Below are 15,280 nucleotides of genomic sequence, written 5' to 3'. Positions count from 1 at the left end.
TGCTGCTGTTGCTGTTGCTGTTGCTGCTGCACTTTTCAAAGTATACAAAAGATTGTGTCGGTCGTTAAACAGCTGCACATATACAACACGGTTCGTATCTAAATGATTTCCTACGTTTGCGAATAATAATAAAAATCAGAAAAAAATAAAAAATAAAAAAAAAGACGCAACAAAAACCACCTTAAATACTTTAATATAGGAAATTGTATTCAAGATTTATACGACACAAGCTAAATGATCGTGATTTTTTTTTCTTGTTTCGCGAACTGAAATTAAATGATCATTTTAATGCACTCAACTATGGGAATAAAAATGATGTATCGAAGCATTTCCACGTATATTGATATTGCTTTTGTTTTTACAATGCATAAATATCGATTAGATGGGCGGTAGGGAATCTTAACTAGAAAATTAACAGATATTAATAACAACCTAAGAAAATTGTGTATTGAAGTCTTTGAACGAATCTGTGATATCCACTACTTCAACAAGTAAATATTAATTCACCTAGAAAATGATAACCCCAAGCGTTTGTATATATGAATATGAGTTCAATGAAGAAAATGAAAGTGAAGGCCTATTAGATTAATCGCCCATATAAAATTCGCAGTACAAATGCCAATCTGTATGGCTGCGCAAATAATGTCAAGTTCTTGCTTCACGGATAAAGGAAGGTATCTGTGTCTGTTTGTACGTTTTACGAAAGTGAAGCCACAAATACCAATTCTACACAGTATTGTCTGTTCTGCGTCGTTTTTAGATGAATTGTACGCAGAGTGGGACAAATAACCCCTTTAATATATAGGTATTATGAGACTTTGCTACGACAGATGTTTACTCTCGAGTTTTTGCCTTATTTTTTTGCTGATATAGATCTTAGGAGATCATGAAATGAATTAAAAGCAATATCTTTTGCAATGTAAAAAATTTTCGCTGCATCTTTTTTTGATGACTTAATCCACTTTACAGCTTGTTTTCTTAATTTAGGCTTATAGGTCTCGATATTTGTTAAAGCGAAGCCAATCTTGTTTAGAATCTAACGAATGGCGTCTGATTTTTTTCCATTGCTCTCTCACTCCTCTCATCTTAGTAACAGTTTTCTCATAATTAAGTTATTAAGACTCGACACATTGAACTAGTCGAAATATGAGCGGACTTGGATAAAGCTAAGCGCAAGTCATCATCAAATCTTGAATGGAACTGCCAGTGCTAACCTACAAGTTTGAAGTGGCAAATCGACAATCGAGTGGTTTATTAAATTCTGGGTGTGTCTGTAAAGTGTTACTTAGCACCTTTGCTTCATAGAGTTTACTTTATAGCGTGACGTGAGTTTTTTTGGCAATTCTTATTTAGATTTTTTCTGTAGGTTTTATTTAATTCACAGAGTAAACCTTGAAAATTTCTGCTTCTAAATATTCCTCTTCAAAAATGTCTGTTAACATTAGAAAATACGATTGTGTGAACGTTGATGCGTTTTGTGGAAATGTCTGTCAAGCATTGCAAGAGCTATGGAGCACAGGCCGGCGAATTGGCAAAGCCAAACTGCACATCGATTCCTGACATAATTTGAATAGAGCTGATGATACGTAAACGCGTACGTACTTACATGCCTATAAACCGCAACGCAGCACAGGAAACAAGAACAGATAAAAGAGGTAACACCGACGTACGTCGAGTTGAAACAGCTTTTCGGCAGAATGTGTTCACGGAGTGGCAACAATAATAGGAAAAAGAGAGGAATCTGTACTCTCATCCCTCTCCTCTCAGAGGTAGAAGTCAATCGAAGATGGACCAAGGGTCTATCTCGAAGTAATGCGAAAACGATTTCGATGTTTTATCCCAATTGCATAGACTCACTAGTTTGTAGTGCGCTGCCACTACCCCCATAAACAAAAAGAGAAGATATGCGTACCTATTTACATTCATACATATAAACATACATATATATAAATATATGTACATATAACGATACATGCATGTATAACGTATTTCTATATTAACTTTTGGAGAATCCCATCAACAGAGCCGTTCTATGGATAGACAAACTGATGGGTTCAGCTGGGGACTTACTTTTATCAAATAAATGATTTTCGACGAATTTAAAAAGAAATACATTGTGGTGAGTGAAATTAGAATACCTCCGTATTTGATCATTTGGGAAATCATTACAGTAACTTGTAGCTGGTTAGCACTTATTTCAATTGCTTGCTTTTATATACGTAGTTGCATAAATATGATGAAAAAACAAAACAAAAAAAAATTCCATAAGATCACATTTGATATTATCAATTAATTTTTAATTCACATTTAGATTTATTTTTAGAAGCAATAATTTATAACAATGCTTATCCGTTGGTTTAAGTAAGTTGTGGTTTCTTTCACATCATTAATTTCCGCCTTTCCTTAAGCGAGATAATCTTGCGGTAATTGTTTATATGTTTATGTATATAATAATATATGTGCAAAATTCTCTTGAAAATGTTCTTCTTATATACAGCTGCTATAAACATTTACATACATGCACACCGACAATTGAAAGTGCAGTAGAATACAAGCAGAAATAGAATGTAATTAAAATATTATTGTCAACGAAGCAGAAGAAGATAAGAGTGATACTTTATTATTATTATTATTGTTATTATTTCTTTTTTTTCTTTCTTTTTTTTTTTTTTTTTTTTTGTAACAAAAATAAAGAAAAAACATGCCTACAATGATCTTCAGGTTTAACTCATACAATGTTGCATTTTTAACATTACGTATTGTGTTATAAATACTTGCAGTAAAGGAAGAAAGGACTAAAGTGTAACGAAAAGGTGAGGAACAGTCAAAGACAAGCTAATAATAATAATAAAAATAAAAAAAAGCAAAAAAAAAAATAAACAATTGTTTCGTCTAAGATGTTATTACAAACTGAAGTAGGTGCTGGTTTTTGCCATACTATAATAAAGTGTAGGAGTTGATGTGTATGCCGCAAAGTGCTTAACACCATAAACTGTGTGACATTTTCATATATAACGACATGGAAATGAAAGAAGACTCCATGTTATGGCTAACGGCACTGCATCTCATTTGTGTCTAATTATTACATTTTTATTCTTATTATTATGATTATTGTTGGCTCTACCGTAATTAAATGCAACCGTTTTGATAGTAGTGGTGGCAGTGGTTAGCGATATTGTTGCAATTATGTACCACTATACGAGTATAATATTTAACCCGAGAGCATATGTATATATATATGTACGTACATGCATGAACATATATATCTACTTCATGGATATCTATACTGCATCATTCCGTGATGTTGACAATGAATGACATTTTGTTATAGGATATAATTCACTTGATAAGATGACAATGTTCGTGTCAATTGCATTTATACTCTGCTGTCCCCACATACCGTAAATATAATTAACGTCAAAAAAGTTCTCAAATTATGCAAAACATTACAACTACAAAGTTGCAAAAAGTAAAATGACTTGAAGACAAATCTGTGCATGCCAAGGAGATAATTATTTATTTTACTTAAGCTAAATTGAATGACTCAGAGACACAAAATGATATCAACAAAGAAATGAAAGCACTACAGTGGGCTACGGTCTGCCATTACATAACTTACAGAACCCTACATCGTTTCGTATAATTATTTTGAAAATAAGCCGTGATATGGGAAGTGGCTGCAAGAGTAGTCCGACGCGAAACATTTTCAATAACGTTCGTCCTCGCATCAAAACAGGTGAGTGTAGAAAGAACAGATGGATAGACATACAAACAAGTTTATATCAATTCATAAAGCGATCAGTGTAATAAAGATGGGCCTATCTTAGTTGTTCTGGGTGTTGTATACATCCGCGCAAACTTAATATACCTTTGTAGCACAAGTTACGTAGTGTTTAAAAGTGTTGTTTTCGTATTTTGAAATTGATATCTTAACTAATATTGAAATATTTTTACAGTAATAAAGATGAATGTGATACATGCGAGAATCACATCTTGATCGTCTGATTATATTATTATTAATTTTATCTTGATATTCAGGCGTTTAACTAACAGTAGAAAATTCACAATCAACGGAAACTGATTTATCATACACAAAAAATATATAAAGGAAACGAAAAGACAGAAACGGCAATTGACTCGCAGCGCAGCCTTTAATTGCCAATAGAAGTTTTGCGTTAATTACGATCGTCATATCGTTTGTGGACGGATAGGGTGTATAATAGTTGCCTACAGTGTCGTGTAAAGATCTCTAAATACTGAAATAATAGTAAAACATGATCACAAATTAAATTTCTGCAGAATTTTATTGCAATGAAAATAGGAGCGTTGCGCGAACTAAGAACTACAAATACATGCTTCTTTTTGCTTATATATTGTCGCTTTAGAAATTAATGACGAACATTTGAACTGACATTCCGGAAATATTTTTAGCCGTAAGTTTAACGACCTAACACATATTATGAGATATATTCAGAAGAAATGCAAACAAGTCGGTTTTTTCGCCAACTCTGGGCCGATCCATAGATCGATTTAATTGATGTATTAAGTTTGTGCGGATGTTTGCAACGCCTAAAAGTCTTAAGATAGGCTCACCTGTTAATGTGTTACAACGATCGATTTAGAATTACTTTCTGAAACGATCTAAGCTCGTCTGTCCGTCTGTCTTGTCTTGTTTTCAACCTACAGGTCACAATTTCCGAGCTATTTTGATGAATTTTGGTACGAACACTATTTAAAATTACAATCGGACTGCTTTTTCGACCACTTCCCATATATTCCCTATCGTATCCAGTCATATGAATATCGTGATACAAATAATCCGAAAATCTATTTATTTCAATTTTTACGTCTTCAAAATTAAATCATTTTAAGATCTTCTGGTGATCAGAAATTTATAGTACGCTTAAGCAAGCATAGTTATAACTAAATGATAAAGCGAAAAATATCGGTATAAAATATGTACCCTTGTCCATATTTCATGGCTTAATGATTAGTTCAAAAATTGAAAATTAGTAATGCTTTCATATAGAATGCATCAGGTGATTGCATAAGTTCATGGTTGATTTTCATAGATGACGTTAATATGTGCCGTTTTGAAAAGATTATAGCGTCTCATATCACTTTATTGCCAAGTATCATTCAAATAGATCAGTACATAAGAAAGCTTGCCGTGGGAAAATGTTTCGAAATGGAGCACGTAATGCAGCATAAATTTCGTCAAGAGTTGAAATTTTCGATTATCATCTTTATTGATCGTAGTATGCAGTTCGATTGAAAAAAATCAGAATTCCAAAGCGAGTGTCCAATGTTTTATTACGATATGTTTTGCGGAAAAACGTCGTCGCCTTCTTCAAAAAACGAGTCGATAAGCTTGTAGATCATTATGTAGTAGAAACTATTACAAGGAGTGTGCCCTTATTAATAAAACCATTCTCTTCAAACTTTGTTTGAATCAATCTCGAACTTATTCATCAACCTGATATTTAATTGCATTTGTTAGACAGAGCTGAAAATTGTTAATAAATTGTTAGTAAATTGGAGTTCGTTACTTATTAGTGTGAAGCTGAAATTTAAATTCATAGATAAAAACGCCCAAGGGTTTTCAGGGCTTGGAGTTTTCGTTAAGTGTCGTTCCGAAACACTCATAAGTTGTCCTATAAAGAAAATTTATATTTAAACAGCGTAAGATTTAGCTTTGTTCGACTTTCCGTTGATCAGTAATTTATTGTTAGGGCCTTCGCTAATGAAATACGATGCAATTGCAACTAAATTGCAATATGTCTTTCATAGTAGATATATTCTGTGTTGATTTGTACTCGAACCATTCAGTCTCATTGGTAGTTAGCAGAATGTTCAATAAACCATTTCGCTCGATACAATGTCTGTCGAAAATTGATTGAGGTTCATCCACTCTTTTAATTTTCTCTCAACACCCAGCGATTCAGCTTTCGACTCTTCTGATACCGTAGCTTACTTTCTGTTTAAAAGCACAAGTGAGCGATACACACCTGTCCGATAAAACGTCGTTTAATTCGATAATTTTGTCGACTGCCGGCTTGCCTTTGGCCATAGATATGGTAGCAAACACGGCGGGATCTGTCTATAATTTTCTCTACAATCTTTTTAGATAAATACTTACGAGCGTCGTCTAAAGTGCAAGTGTGAAAATGGATGTGATTAACATTGGCTCTACGTATTCACCTTAGAAATGCCAGAAATTTTTCGGAGAGGCATTGAAAAGCTTAACATCGGTAGTGTCACGATGCATGGATTGGCACGCCCTTACAACATATTTTTTTTAATTTTTGTATACATATACGCTTGTTGTGGCGGACTCAAAGCAAATCCTCAAAGTTTTATAAATAGCATTTTAACTTTCTGAATTTTTAACACCCAAAAAATACGACCTATCGGTTAAGCAGATTTTATTCCACGTCTTTCCAACTACATTGAAGCATGACTGTGCACTCTGTGCAAATGGGATGGCGTAAGACATTGTTGACATGAAAATTATCTATGCTAAGCATATTTGTAGCTGTTGTTGGATTGCTCTCGGTTGTGTCATAGTGTTGCGTGAAAAATTGGCTTTGAAAATGGGCGCATGTGTAGCAAAATTTCGTCAATTGTCAAGACTACCTCGTGTGTTAGACAATACACAAAAAATTTCTTAATCCTTTTCTTGTTTCTCTCTTTGAGAATTTTGTCAACGCTCTTCTAAACAAATGTCAAAATATTATAGTCAGATATTGCCGACCGTTAAACATCCTACATTAATTAATTTAACGAGTTAGAAGCGTATGATGATGTTTGTCATGATCCGCCCATTTCTCCTTGTCAGATTTTCTCATAAATTTTATCATTATGAATGTATATTTGTCGTGGTAATATATTTTAGAAAATATATTTGTCACTTTGTCAAGTCGTTTCGTCAAAACTTAATTGCATAATACACACATTCTGTGTTTAACGAGTATAAGAGGATATTGCTGAAAAGGTCGACACAGTTAACTGCTTGATGCAATTCTTCATTGTAATATATTACAGTCAAAAATTTGCTTCCACGTGAAGGGCGCCGTTACATGGGGAGAATCCAAAACGTAAGCGAAAGTAATTTAAATTTAGCAAACCTAATTTTCCTCTGTTTTTGTGATGAAGCACTAAATATTATACTGTGTTACGATATAAAGGCACACTTTCCATGAGAACGCCTTTGTGACCTGGGATCTATGTGATCCAAGTTTGGTACAACTAATTTTCACGTTAATTTACTATTATTGATTAATTTGCCTCATAACAACATATCAAATATTAGAGGGAAGGAGAGTCGCAGAAATGCCCGTATGTGATTCAAATTTTTCACAGCACTTCAAGATGTCGAAATATTATTACTCAGAGAATTTTGAAATTTTGACCACTATCACTTGTTTCCATATAACGACTCGATCAAAACAGGGTGTTGAATGGGGAGAGGTCGTAAAAATGGTTCGATCAAATTAGACCTATTGCCAAAACACGTCTGTGGACTCCATTAAAATATCTCTAACATTACGGCTTGTAGTTTTAAAATACAACTATATGGACAGATATCAGACGTATGGACAGACAAGCTTAAATTCAGGCAGAAAATGATTCTGTATGTGTTGGTACAATAAAGTATGGATCTATGTTAAGCCCTTCTAGGTGTTGCACACATCTACACAAAGTTAATATGCCCGACACCATAAGATGAGGTATAATAATTTTACTATTTTTCAAATGGATGCACAAGGAATGGGAAATTCTGTCCTCTATAACTAATGCAGCTGTTTTCACAGCACGACTATTCTGTGTGTAAGTAAATTTATGTACTTAAGAAGACAACAAGTCTTCAAGTGTGATTATTGCAAAAGGACCTCTTGAGTAGATAAAGGTACGGAAGAGAAATAAAATATTTCCAAGAAAATAAAATTCTTACAAAACGTAGGAAAAGCTGAACAAAGAAATTAACTCCTGCTGTTTAACACCTGATCAATAATAGACAATAGCTTTTGATGGCATTCACAAATAAGGAAGTATTATCAGGTAACACACAAAAAAACTTGCCTTCAGTACTTGTTGTTAAGTGCATAATGGTTGCATTTCGGCAGTTAGTTGAAGATTATTACACAACGCTATGTATTTTTGTGTCGACAGAAAGGGAGGCAGAAGTAGAAATATTTTTTGTATTTTTTGTATTTTTTTTTTTTGTTTTTTTATCTATATATGTTAGGATACACTAGCGTCAGTATGTTTCCCATTTTCAGCACTGCTTTCTAACAATTACGCGAGTTGAATGTGTGTAACAGGCAGTGTAAACTGGTAACAATATTCAGTACTTGAGCAAATAATTCGGTTACTTGCTTTTATATATATATATATATATATATATATATATATATATATATGTATATGTAGGAAAATGTTACTTAATTGCGTTCACCTACTTAAATCATAGCTTCCCAGTCGTCTCAAAGAAATATGTAACGCACACTTCTATTAACACTGGAGGGAGTTTTTTTCAAAAATTTGGTTAGCGATTTGCTACATATTGAGGCTAACTCCATTTTTTTTTTTTTTGCCGTCTTTTTAGTTAGCAGTTAGTAAGGTATTCCAAAAGCGTCACTAGTAGCTGCCGTCAAACGTTAGATAATACCATGGAATACGTAAGAGACCGTTAAGCGTTAAAGAAACGTAAATCAGCAGCTAAAGCAACAGCAACCATCAGACAAGCCAAGACATAGCGTTTGAGTGAGTGAGCAAGTGGTAGTTTTTATATGTATTTGTAACTCAATCAAGACTTCCTATATTTCGAAACATGTTACGTTCGTAACATAATTCACAACAGGTTACTTGGTACTATTTAACTGTGACTGAACGCGCTTATCTCTTTTTTTCTTTTTTTGTAGTTTATTTGTCTATTTTTCACAGACTGTTCGACTGACTAACTGACTGAGTGAGCGAGTGAGTATTTGTTTAAATGGTTCGTTGGGTTACTAGGTGCTTACCGTTTGAAGTGTTGTGTGTGGCTGTTGTTAAAGCTTTCTTTCTTTCTTATTTGGTTTTTATTAATAATGTTTGTGTGGTTTCGCTGTTGTTGTTATGATTATTATTTTTATTATTATTATTGTTATTACAACGCCACACACCGTACGTATTCATAATCTTATGACATTTTCTGTTTGCGTTACTCAATTTCCGCAAACAGATCTGTTTAGTCTCTTTTCTTCGCTTTTATATGCACTTCTGCTACTATTGTTGTTGGTGTTGTTTTCATTAAATACAAACATTTAAAACATTTCGATTTTTCCTCTGAAACGATTTCGTCATATCATTTTTTTTTTTTACTTTTTTATTTTCTGAGTGGGAATGTAAGTATTTTATGTATATACAAATAATAGAAAAATTTTTCCTATAAATGATTTCTTATAACAAGTGCTGGCGTATTTTCCATATGCAAGTATTTATTTATATTGTTAGAATTAAATAAGCAATTTCTGTCTGGCGAGTAAGAAAAATAAAATAAAAAGCAAAAAAAAAAAATAAAAATAATAAAAATAATAATAATAATAATAATAAAAAATGCTTTTTTAAGCATTCATTGTGTTGTTATTCAATTATCATCATATTAAGTATAAATTCTATTCCCTTTTTCCCCCTTAGCCAACCCACATAAATTTACGGCAAATGAACTGCAGGCATGTAAATTACTGATGCTGTTGTTGTTGTTGCTTGCTTGCTCGCTTGCTTGCTTGCTTGCTTGTCGTCGTTGAAAAGATTGAGGAAGTGTTTTTCTACAGCACAAATATGTGATAGAATCAGAAGCTTTCGATCAGCTTTAAATGTCGTCAAAGTAACAGTAACTGCAAACAGCTACATTCAACATGCACATAGCAAAAAAAAAAAAAAAAAAAAAAAAGGCAAAAACAATAACAATCGCATTCAGCTGTAAGTGGAGCACATCCATACCAAGTCAAGTGAAAACTAGTTTAGCTTCCGCATACGGTGGTGATTAGCTCAACTCACCAGTTGCTAAACCAAAGAAAAAGCACGAGAAAACGGCAGAATACAATGCATTACTACTTGAGTACAAATAACCAAGCAAAGCCTACATATATAAAATAAAAAAAAGCCTTTGTATTGCTCCTAGTAAGTTAAACGGACAGAGAGAAAAAGACATTTCTTTGCATGCGTCATACATGGAAAACGGAGAGCTGAGAAGAGAGCTCGTTTAATACAGAGAAAACAGCAACAACGAATATACAACAGGTTGGTATTAAATTGCTTTAGATGATTTTTGGGGGGAATTCAGCTAACAGTAACGTGAAAGTGTGGCTTTATCACGATGATTGATGTAGTATTAAAATATTTCTACATAAATAAGTTTTCCATAGTTCTTATGTAATCAATCGTTCGTTGAGAGCGAGAAGCGAACTCTTAAATTTCCGCAAGCCATGTATTATTTTACTAATTTAATTATTTCCTATTCATTGTCACGAATCCCAATCATTGCAAAGTTTCATCATCAATTGGAGATTGGATCTATTCGTTCACTAAATCTTTACAACTGGTCTCTTAAATGTTTGCTTGCAGTTCGTTACCTATATATTGAAGCGTTTTACCTTTTATCCCAACTTTTTCGCCACGGAATCGTTAACAACACGCTTTATCGGCTTAGAATTTTAAGTTAATTGTTCTCTTAAAATAAATATGGAAAGTCTTTATTTTTCATCTCTAACAATACATTGCGGAGGGATGGGCGGACATGCTGAAACCGACTCGGCTAATATCAAAACTATATCATTTTCTTTTTTTTTTTTTTAATAGTCGCCGATAAAAAATCCTCCATTTCCTTCATAGATCTAAATTATGTTACTTCGTTTCACAATAACACTTAGAGTTTGGGCGCCCATTCGCTAGGCTGCCATCACTATCTCCCCTATCCTTTTCTCTTCCATCACTTCTTTCCATTCGTGTTATCGTGTTACACGAACAGGGGACATACCCCGCTGGGTGATTGATCATAACAAAAAAAAAGCAGTGACTTAAACCGAAAAGAATAACAATCAGGTTTAGATTCCTTATAGAACATTTTAATGTCACTTAAGAGCTTTGTTCAAAATAACATATCCAATGCTAACCATTGTCTTTTAAATTAAGCACTAAAAGCGTGGCCATCACTATATGTCCCGTACAGAGCTCGCTGGCTTTAGTATAATAGTGTGCCGAAGTGAATAATAATGTTTATCTACCTATTCGCTTGTCCGTATATGTTTCTTCAATTCGAGAAAAAAACTCGAAGTCTTATCATATTAAAAAGTTTTATCATATCTATCTGTAAAACATTTATTTGATTACGTTAAGGAGGCGGGATATGCTTATGAAGCCATGCTATGTAAAACTTTTGTTTAACATTTTTTTTTTTTCGCCCTCTATTCTAAATAATAGAAATTGATCTGAATTCAAATACAACGACGTCTAGGATCAGCCCCTTGATAGAAGATTGCGATATAAAATATAATAGAAATATTTCTTCTTACTTTAAAATTTAGCAAATCAACAATCGATGACCGACTGTGATGTGTAGAAAAATAGACAGATTTATGTAAAAGATTTCTCAAGCAGTTTACTCCAGCATAAGCAGTATATATCGATTTCAGCTTTAAAGCAAATATTTATTAATGTTTAGCAATTAATGACTATACAGATTATCGATTAGTTAGCAGCACTTAATAGTACTTGATAGAGCTAATTGTGTGAAATCGATCTGAAATTTAAAACGAATGCTTAATAGCGCCGGCATTTCAAGGTTTGTTGACAAAGCCCTAGAAAAACTTCTTTGATTCTCAAATACCCGTCATTAGCTTGGCAAGCGTAACGGAAATAACAGGAGGTCTTCCAATTTTACTGAGTTTTTTTATTGCAAGCATCCTTGTTAATTGTTTACACAAACAGCATCAAACATCTATTTGATATTTTTTTAATTACATCTTTAAAGAACGTCCAAGTATAGCATGGTCAACTTGTAGAAAGTGCCGCCTGTCTTTTCAAACACCAAACTGATCGGTTGGTAAGTGGCATGCCATTGCATTGACAAAGGTCACTCTTTATGACATCTCTGCGAGAAATTTCACCGGGCAGTCCTTATAATTGTTTCGATGGACTAAGCTTTGAATATTTGCTTAAAAAAAAAAAGGAACTGCGAGTTAGACTTTGTAAAACTCTTTCATGTTTAGCATTTTCGTTTTGTCTTATTGTCATATGGTAATCGATATTAAGTAAACTAATTTAGCTAAAGTTTTTTGATGTTGAATTCAAAATGTATATTAAATAAGTAAAATAAATGGAAAATCTGTTAAAACACCTTACAACATTTCTCTTGATGTAGTTATTCATATAAAGGCCTTTCAAAATAAGGTATTAAATGGGAACATCGTTGGGCCAAAACACGTCGATGTACCTGATTTCATCAAAGTATCTCATAGATTACGAACGCTAGGTGGAGCGCAAGAAAAATCTTGAACAGATAGATAGATAATCGTAGAAGGGATTCTTAATCGATCGTTTTAATACACGTGGGGTCTATCTCCACTTCTTGTGGGGTGTTGTATGCGTTCCCACAAACTTAATATATCCTTTTACCTCAAGTGGTAAAGTATAACTACGCAAATGTACAAAGAATGAATAAAGGGAGGCGATCTAAAAAATTCCACGTAGGAAGGGAGCGAAGAACAGAGAGAATTATGCGCGTTTCTTGATTATATGTAATCATCGAAATCGTCTTGTAACTGGTTTGTCGGAAGACTGTATACTTCCGCCGTATGACTTCAATAAGAGCAACAGGAGGCGTAGGTGGCGAAAGAATCGAATTGTCGAGTGCCGCCTTTGAAAAAAGACTTCTCTTTAATCGAACTATTGCAAAACTGTTAACGTGTTTTTAAAAGCAGGAATAATTTAGCAATGTACGGGATAGAGAAATGCAAGAAAATTCATTTAAGATTGCGTTTGGAACTATTCGTATCGTCCGGGTAGTTGAAGATGAGGAAAATAATTTTTTATGCAATATTTATACGCAAGGGTTAGGATAAGCTTTGCGAACTAATATGACTAATGAAGATTTTGCAATTGTTCTGATAGTTTGGGTTAGAAAAAAGCATCACATCGATCCCATATTTCCCGATGATAGCGAAGAAAAATCTTTTGACGATTCTATATATAGATAATGTACACGTTTCAAGAAGCTGTTTACATGGATTTATTATGTGGTTTTTTCTTCCTGTTTTTTTTTTTTTTTTTGCCATTTTAAATTAGTAAATAAATACACCTACGCGCATGCGCATGCAAAATAGATTTGGATTATGCATTATACCGTATCTTCTTTGCAAAGAGGTATTCAGTTTGTTCTAAACAAAAAAGTAAGACCTTATAACCCAGTGCAGTTAAAGTAAAACATTGTGTTTTGTCGTTCCGCCCATAAAGCATTTACAATAACAATAATAACAGCAACCACACTATTATAACGTCTTGTATTTGTAATGCCAACGACAATGCGTCGCATCAGCGTCATTGTAGCAACGCTGTCTTATATTAGATTTGTCTGGTTTGTACGCAGCCAGTGTAAAAGGCTTGTAATTTTGTGTCTGTTTGCTTATTCACCTTATTCTCTCCGTGTACTCAAAAGTGTATGTACATATCAGCCAATATTTGTGTTGTTCGCTCAGTGTCTTAATGTCTTTGTGGAGCAATGCGGAAGTGAATTTCGCGTTTTTATATTTACTTAACTTGTGCTGAATTTTTTTTTTTTCATTTTTCATGTTTTACGTTTAACCGCATATTCATTCCCCGTTGCAGTAGTGATAGTAATAGTAGTGGTGGTGGCAGTAGTAATAGTAATGTGATGATAATAGGAGTAGTAGTAGTAGTGGCCGTACTAGTACTAGGAGTAGTGTTAGTAGTAGTAGTCGTAGTAGTAGTAGTAGTAGTAGTAGTAGTAGTAGTAGCAATATTACTAGCTGTGCATGTGTGTATATAAATACAAATAGAAATATTAAAGACCATCCCAACGCTATCACCACCTCCTAAGATAGAAGAAAACACGCTTTAGAACAATCATCATCAACAATGTTACTGTCGTTTACGTTGAACGGCGTCGACGTCTCTCTTGCTGGTTATATGTACACATATGTCTGTGTACATATGTACGACAAGGAAGGCGTTTTTTGTACGCTTGTATGCGTCTATGCATATAAGAAGTTTTTTAGAATAAATTTTATAATAATAGAAGAGAAAAAAAAAAAAAAAAAAAAAGAAAAGAGGAACAACAGCAATTATAATGATCGCTCAACGTTACGTTATATTTCGTTTGTAAATAAATTGGCCGAAACAATTAGAGGTAAGCAGATCATGCTCCTTCTCCTCCCCATCTGAATTAAATTATGGGGTTTATTGCTTTGCTGCTGTCCGGTTCGAATTGCCTAAAGAATTATTATCGACTTAGCTTACACCATAAAGAATAACATTTTGAAGAGGGAGAGATAGAAGATCAGCCAAAAGATGCACTTCGTGCAGTCCTTGGAGATTAATTTAGAAGAATTTATTATTAGTTTCCTTATCCCTTCCGTTCAGGCTTATCAAACTCGAAGCAGGAACAGTTATTTTACTAGCAATTGTTTATTTTTTGTTTCGCGGTCGGTTCTTTAGATAAGATTTCATTTTCTGTCGTTCAGTATTGCTGTTTCTGATGTCACTGTCGATAACAACGCGACATTGTGTTTATACACGACAAGTATGAATTCCTCTCCCTCTCCCTCTCCCTCTCCCTCTCTCATTTCTATTAGTAAATGAAGTATGAGTATGTTCTATTAAGCGATCTGTGTATTGGACTTAGAAGCGTATTTACAGAGTGTATGTATAAGTGTATATGCTTGTGTATATGCGTATATCTGTACTTAACTATATACACTAGCCGCGTTTCTGTTTTAATAAAAATAAGCAATAATACTTCCTATATCTAGGTATTGCATTTGAACATTAAGGTGATTCAAAAAATTATCTTTCAACAAAAACAAGAAATATTCTCATAAACGCAAAACCCCCGGTTGACTATTGAATTTGCATTTCGCATATGTTTATTAATTATGTTTAAAATGGTTTTTAGATTGATATCGACGCAAAAGTTTCGAAAATCTTTACTTTTTCATACCCTACACCGCTTCATATACAAGCGTATATTAAGTTTCTTCCATGTAACACATTTAAAGGACTT

At 33.5% G+C, this 15,280-nt stretch overlaps 1 protein-coding gene across 3 annotated transcripts in view; it reads right to left on the bottom strand.

Annotated features, from left to right (window-relative positions):
* LOC119634201 (ets DNA-binding protein pokkuri) overlaps nucleotides 1-15,280 on the bottom strand; it is a 43,299-nt gene that overhangs the window by 18,378 nt on the left and 9,641 nt on the right. Inside the window, exon 1 of one of the 3 annotated variants that reach the window (XM_038028235.1) lies at nucleotides 9,024-13,743. The exons of the other annotated variants lie outside the window; for them this stretch is intronic. The gene's annotated coding sequence lies outside the window, so the exon portion shown is untranslated. Of the gene's footprint in view, nucleotides 1-9,023; nucleotides 13,744-15,280 lie in introns of those variants that run through there. 3 annotated transcript variants of the gene reach the window in all.

This window comes from Glossina fuscipes, unplaced genomic scaffold (assembly GCF_014805625.2).
Source record: "Glossina fuscipes isolate IAEA_lab_2018 unplaced genomic scaffold, Yale_Gfus_2 2, whole genome shotgun sequence".
NCBI lineage: Eukaryota > Metazoa > Arthropoda > Insecta > Diptera > Glossinidae > Glossina > Glossina fuscipes.
The sequence above is the reverse complement of the archived record's forward strand: the minus strand, read 5'-3'. Positions and strand labels throughout refer to the sequence as shown.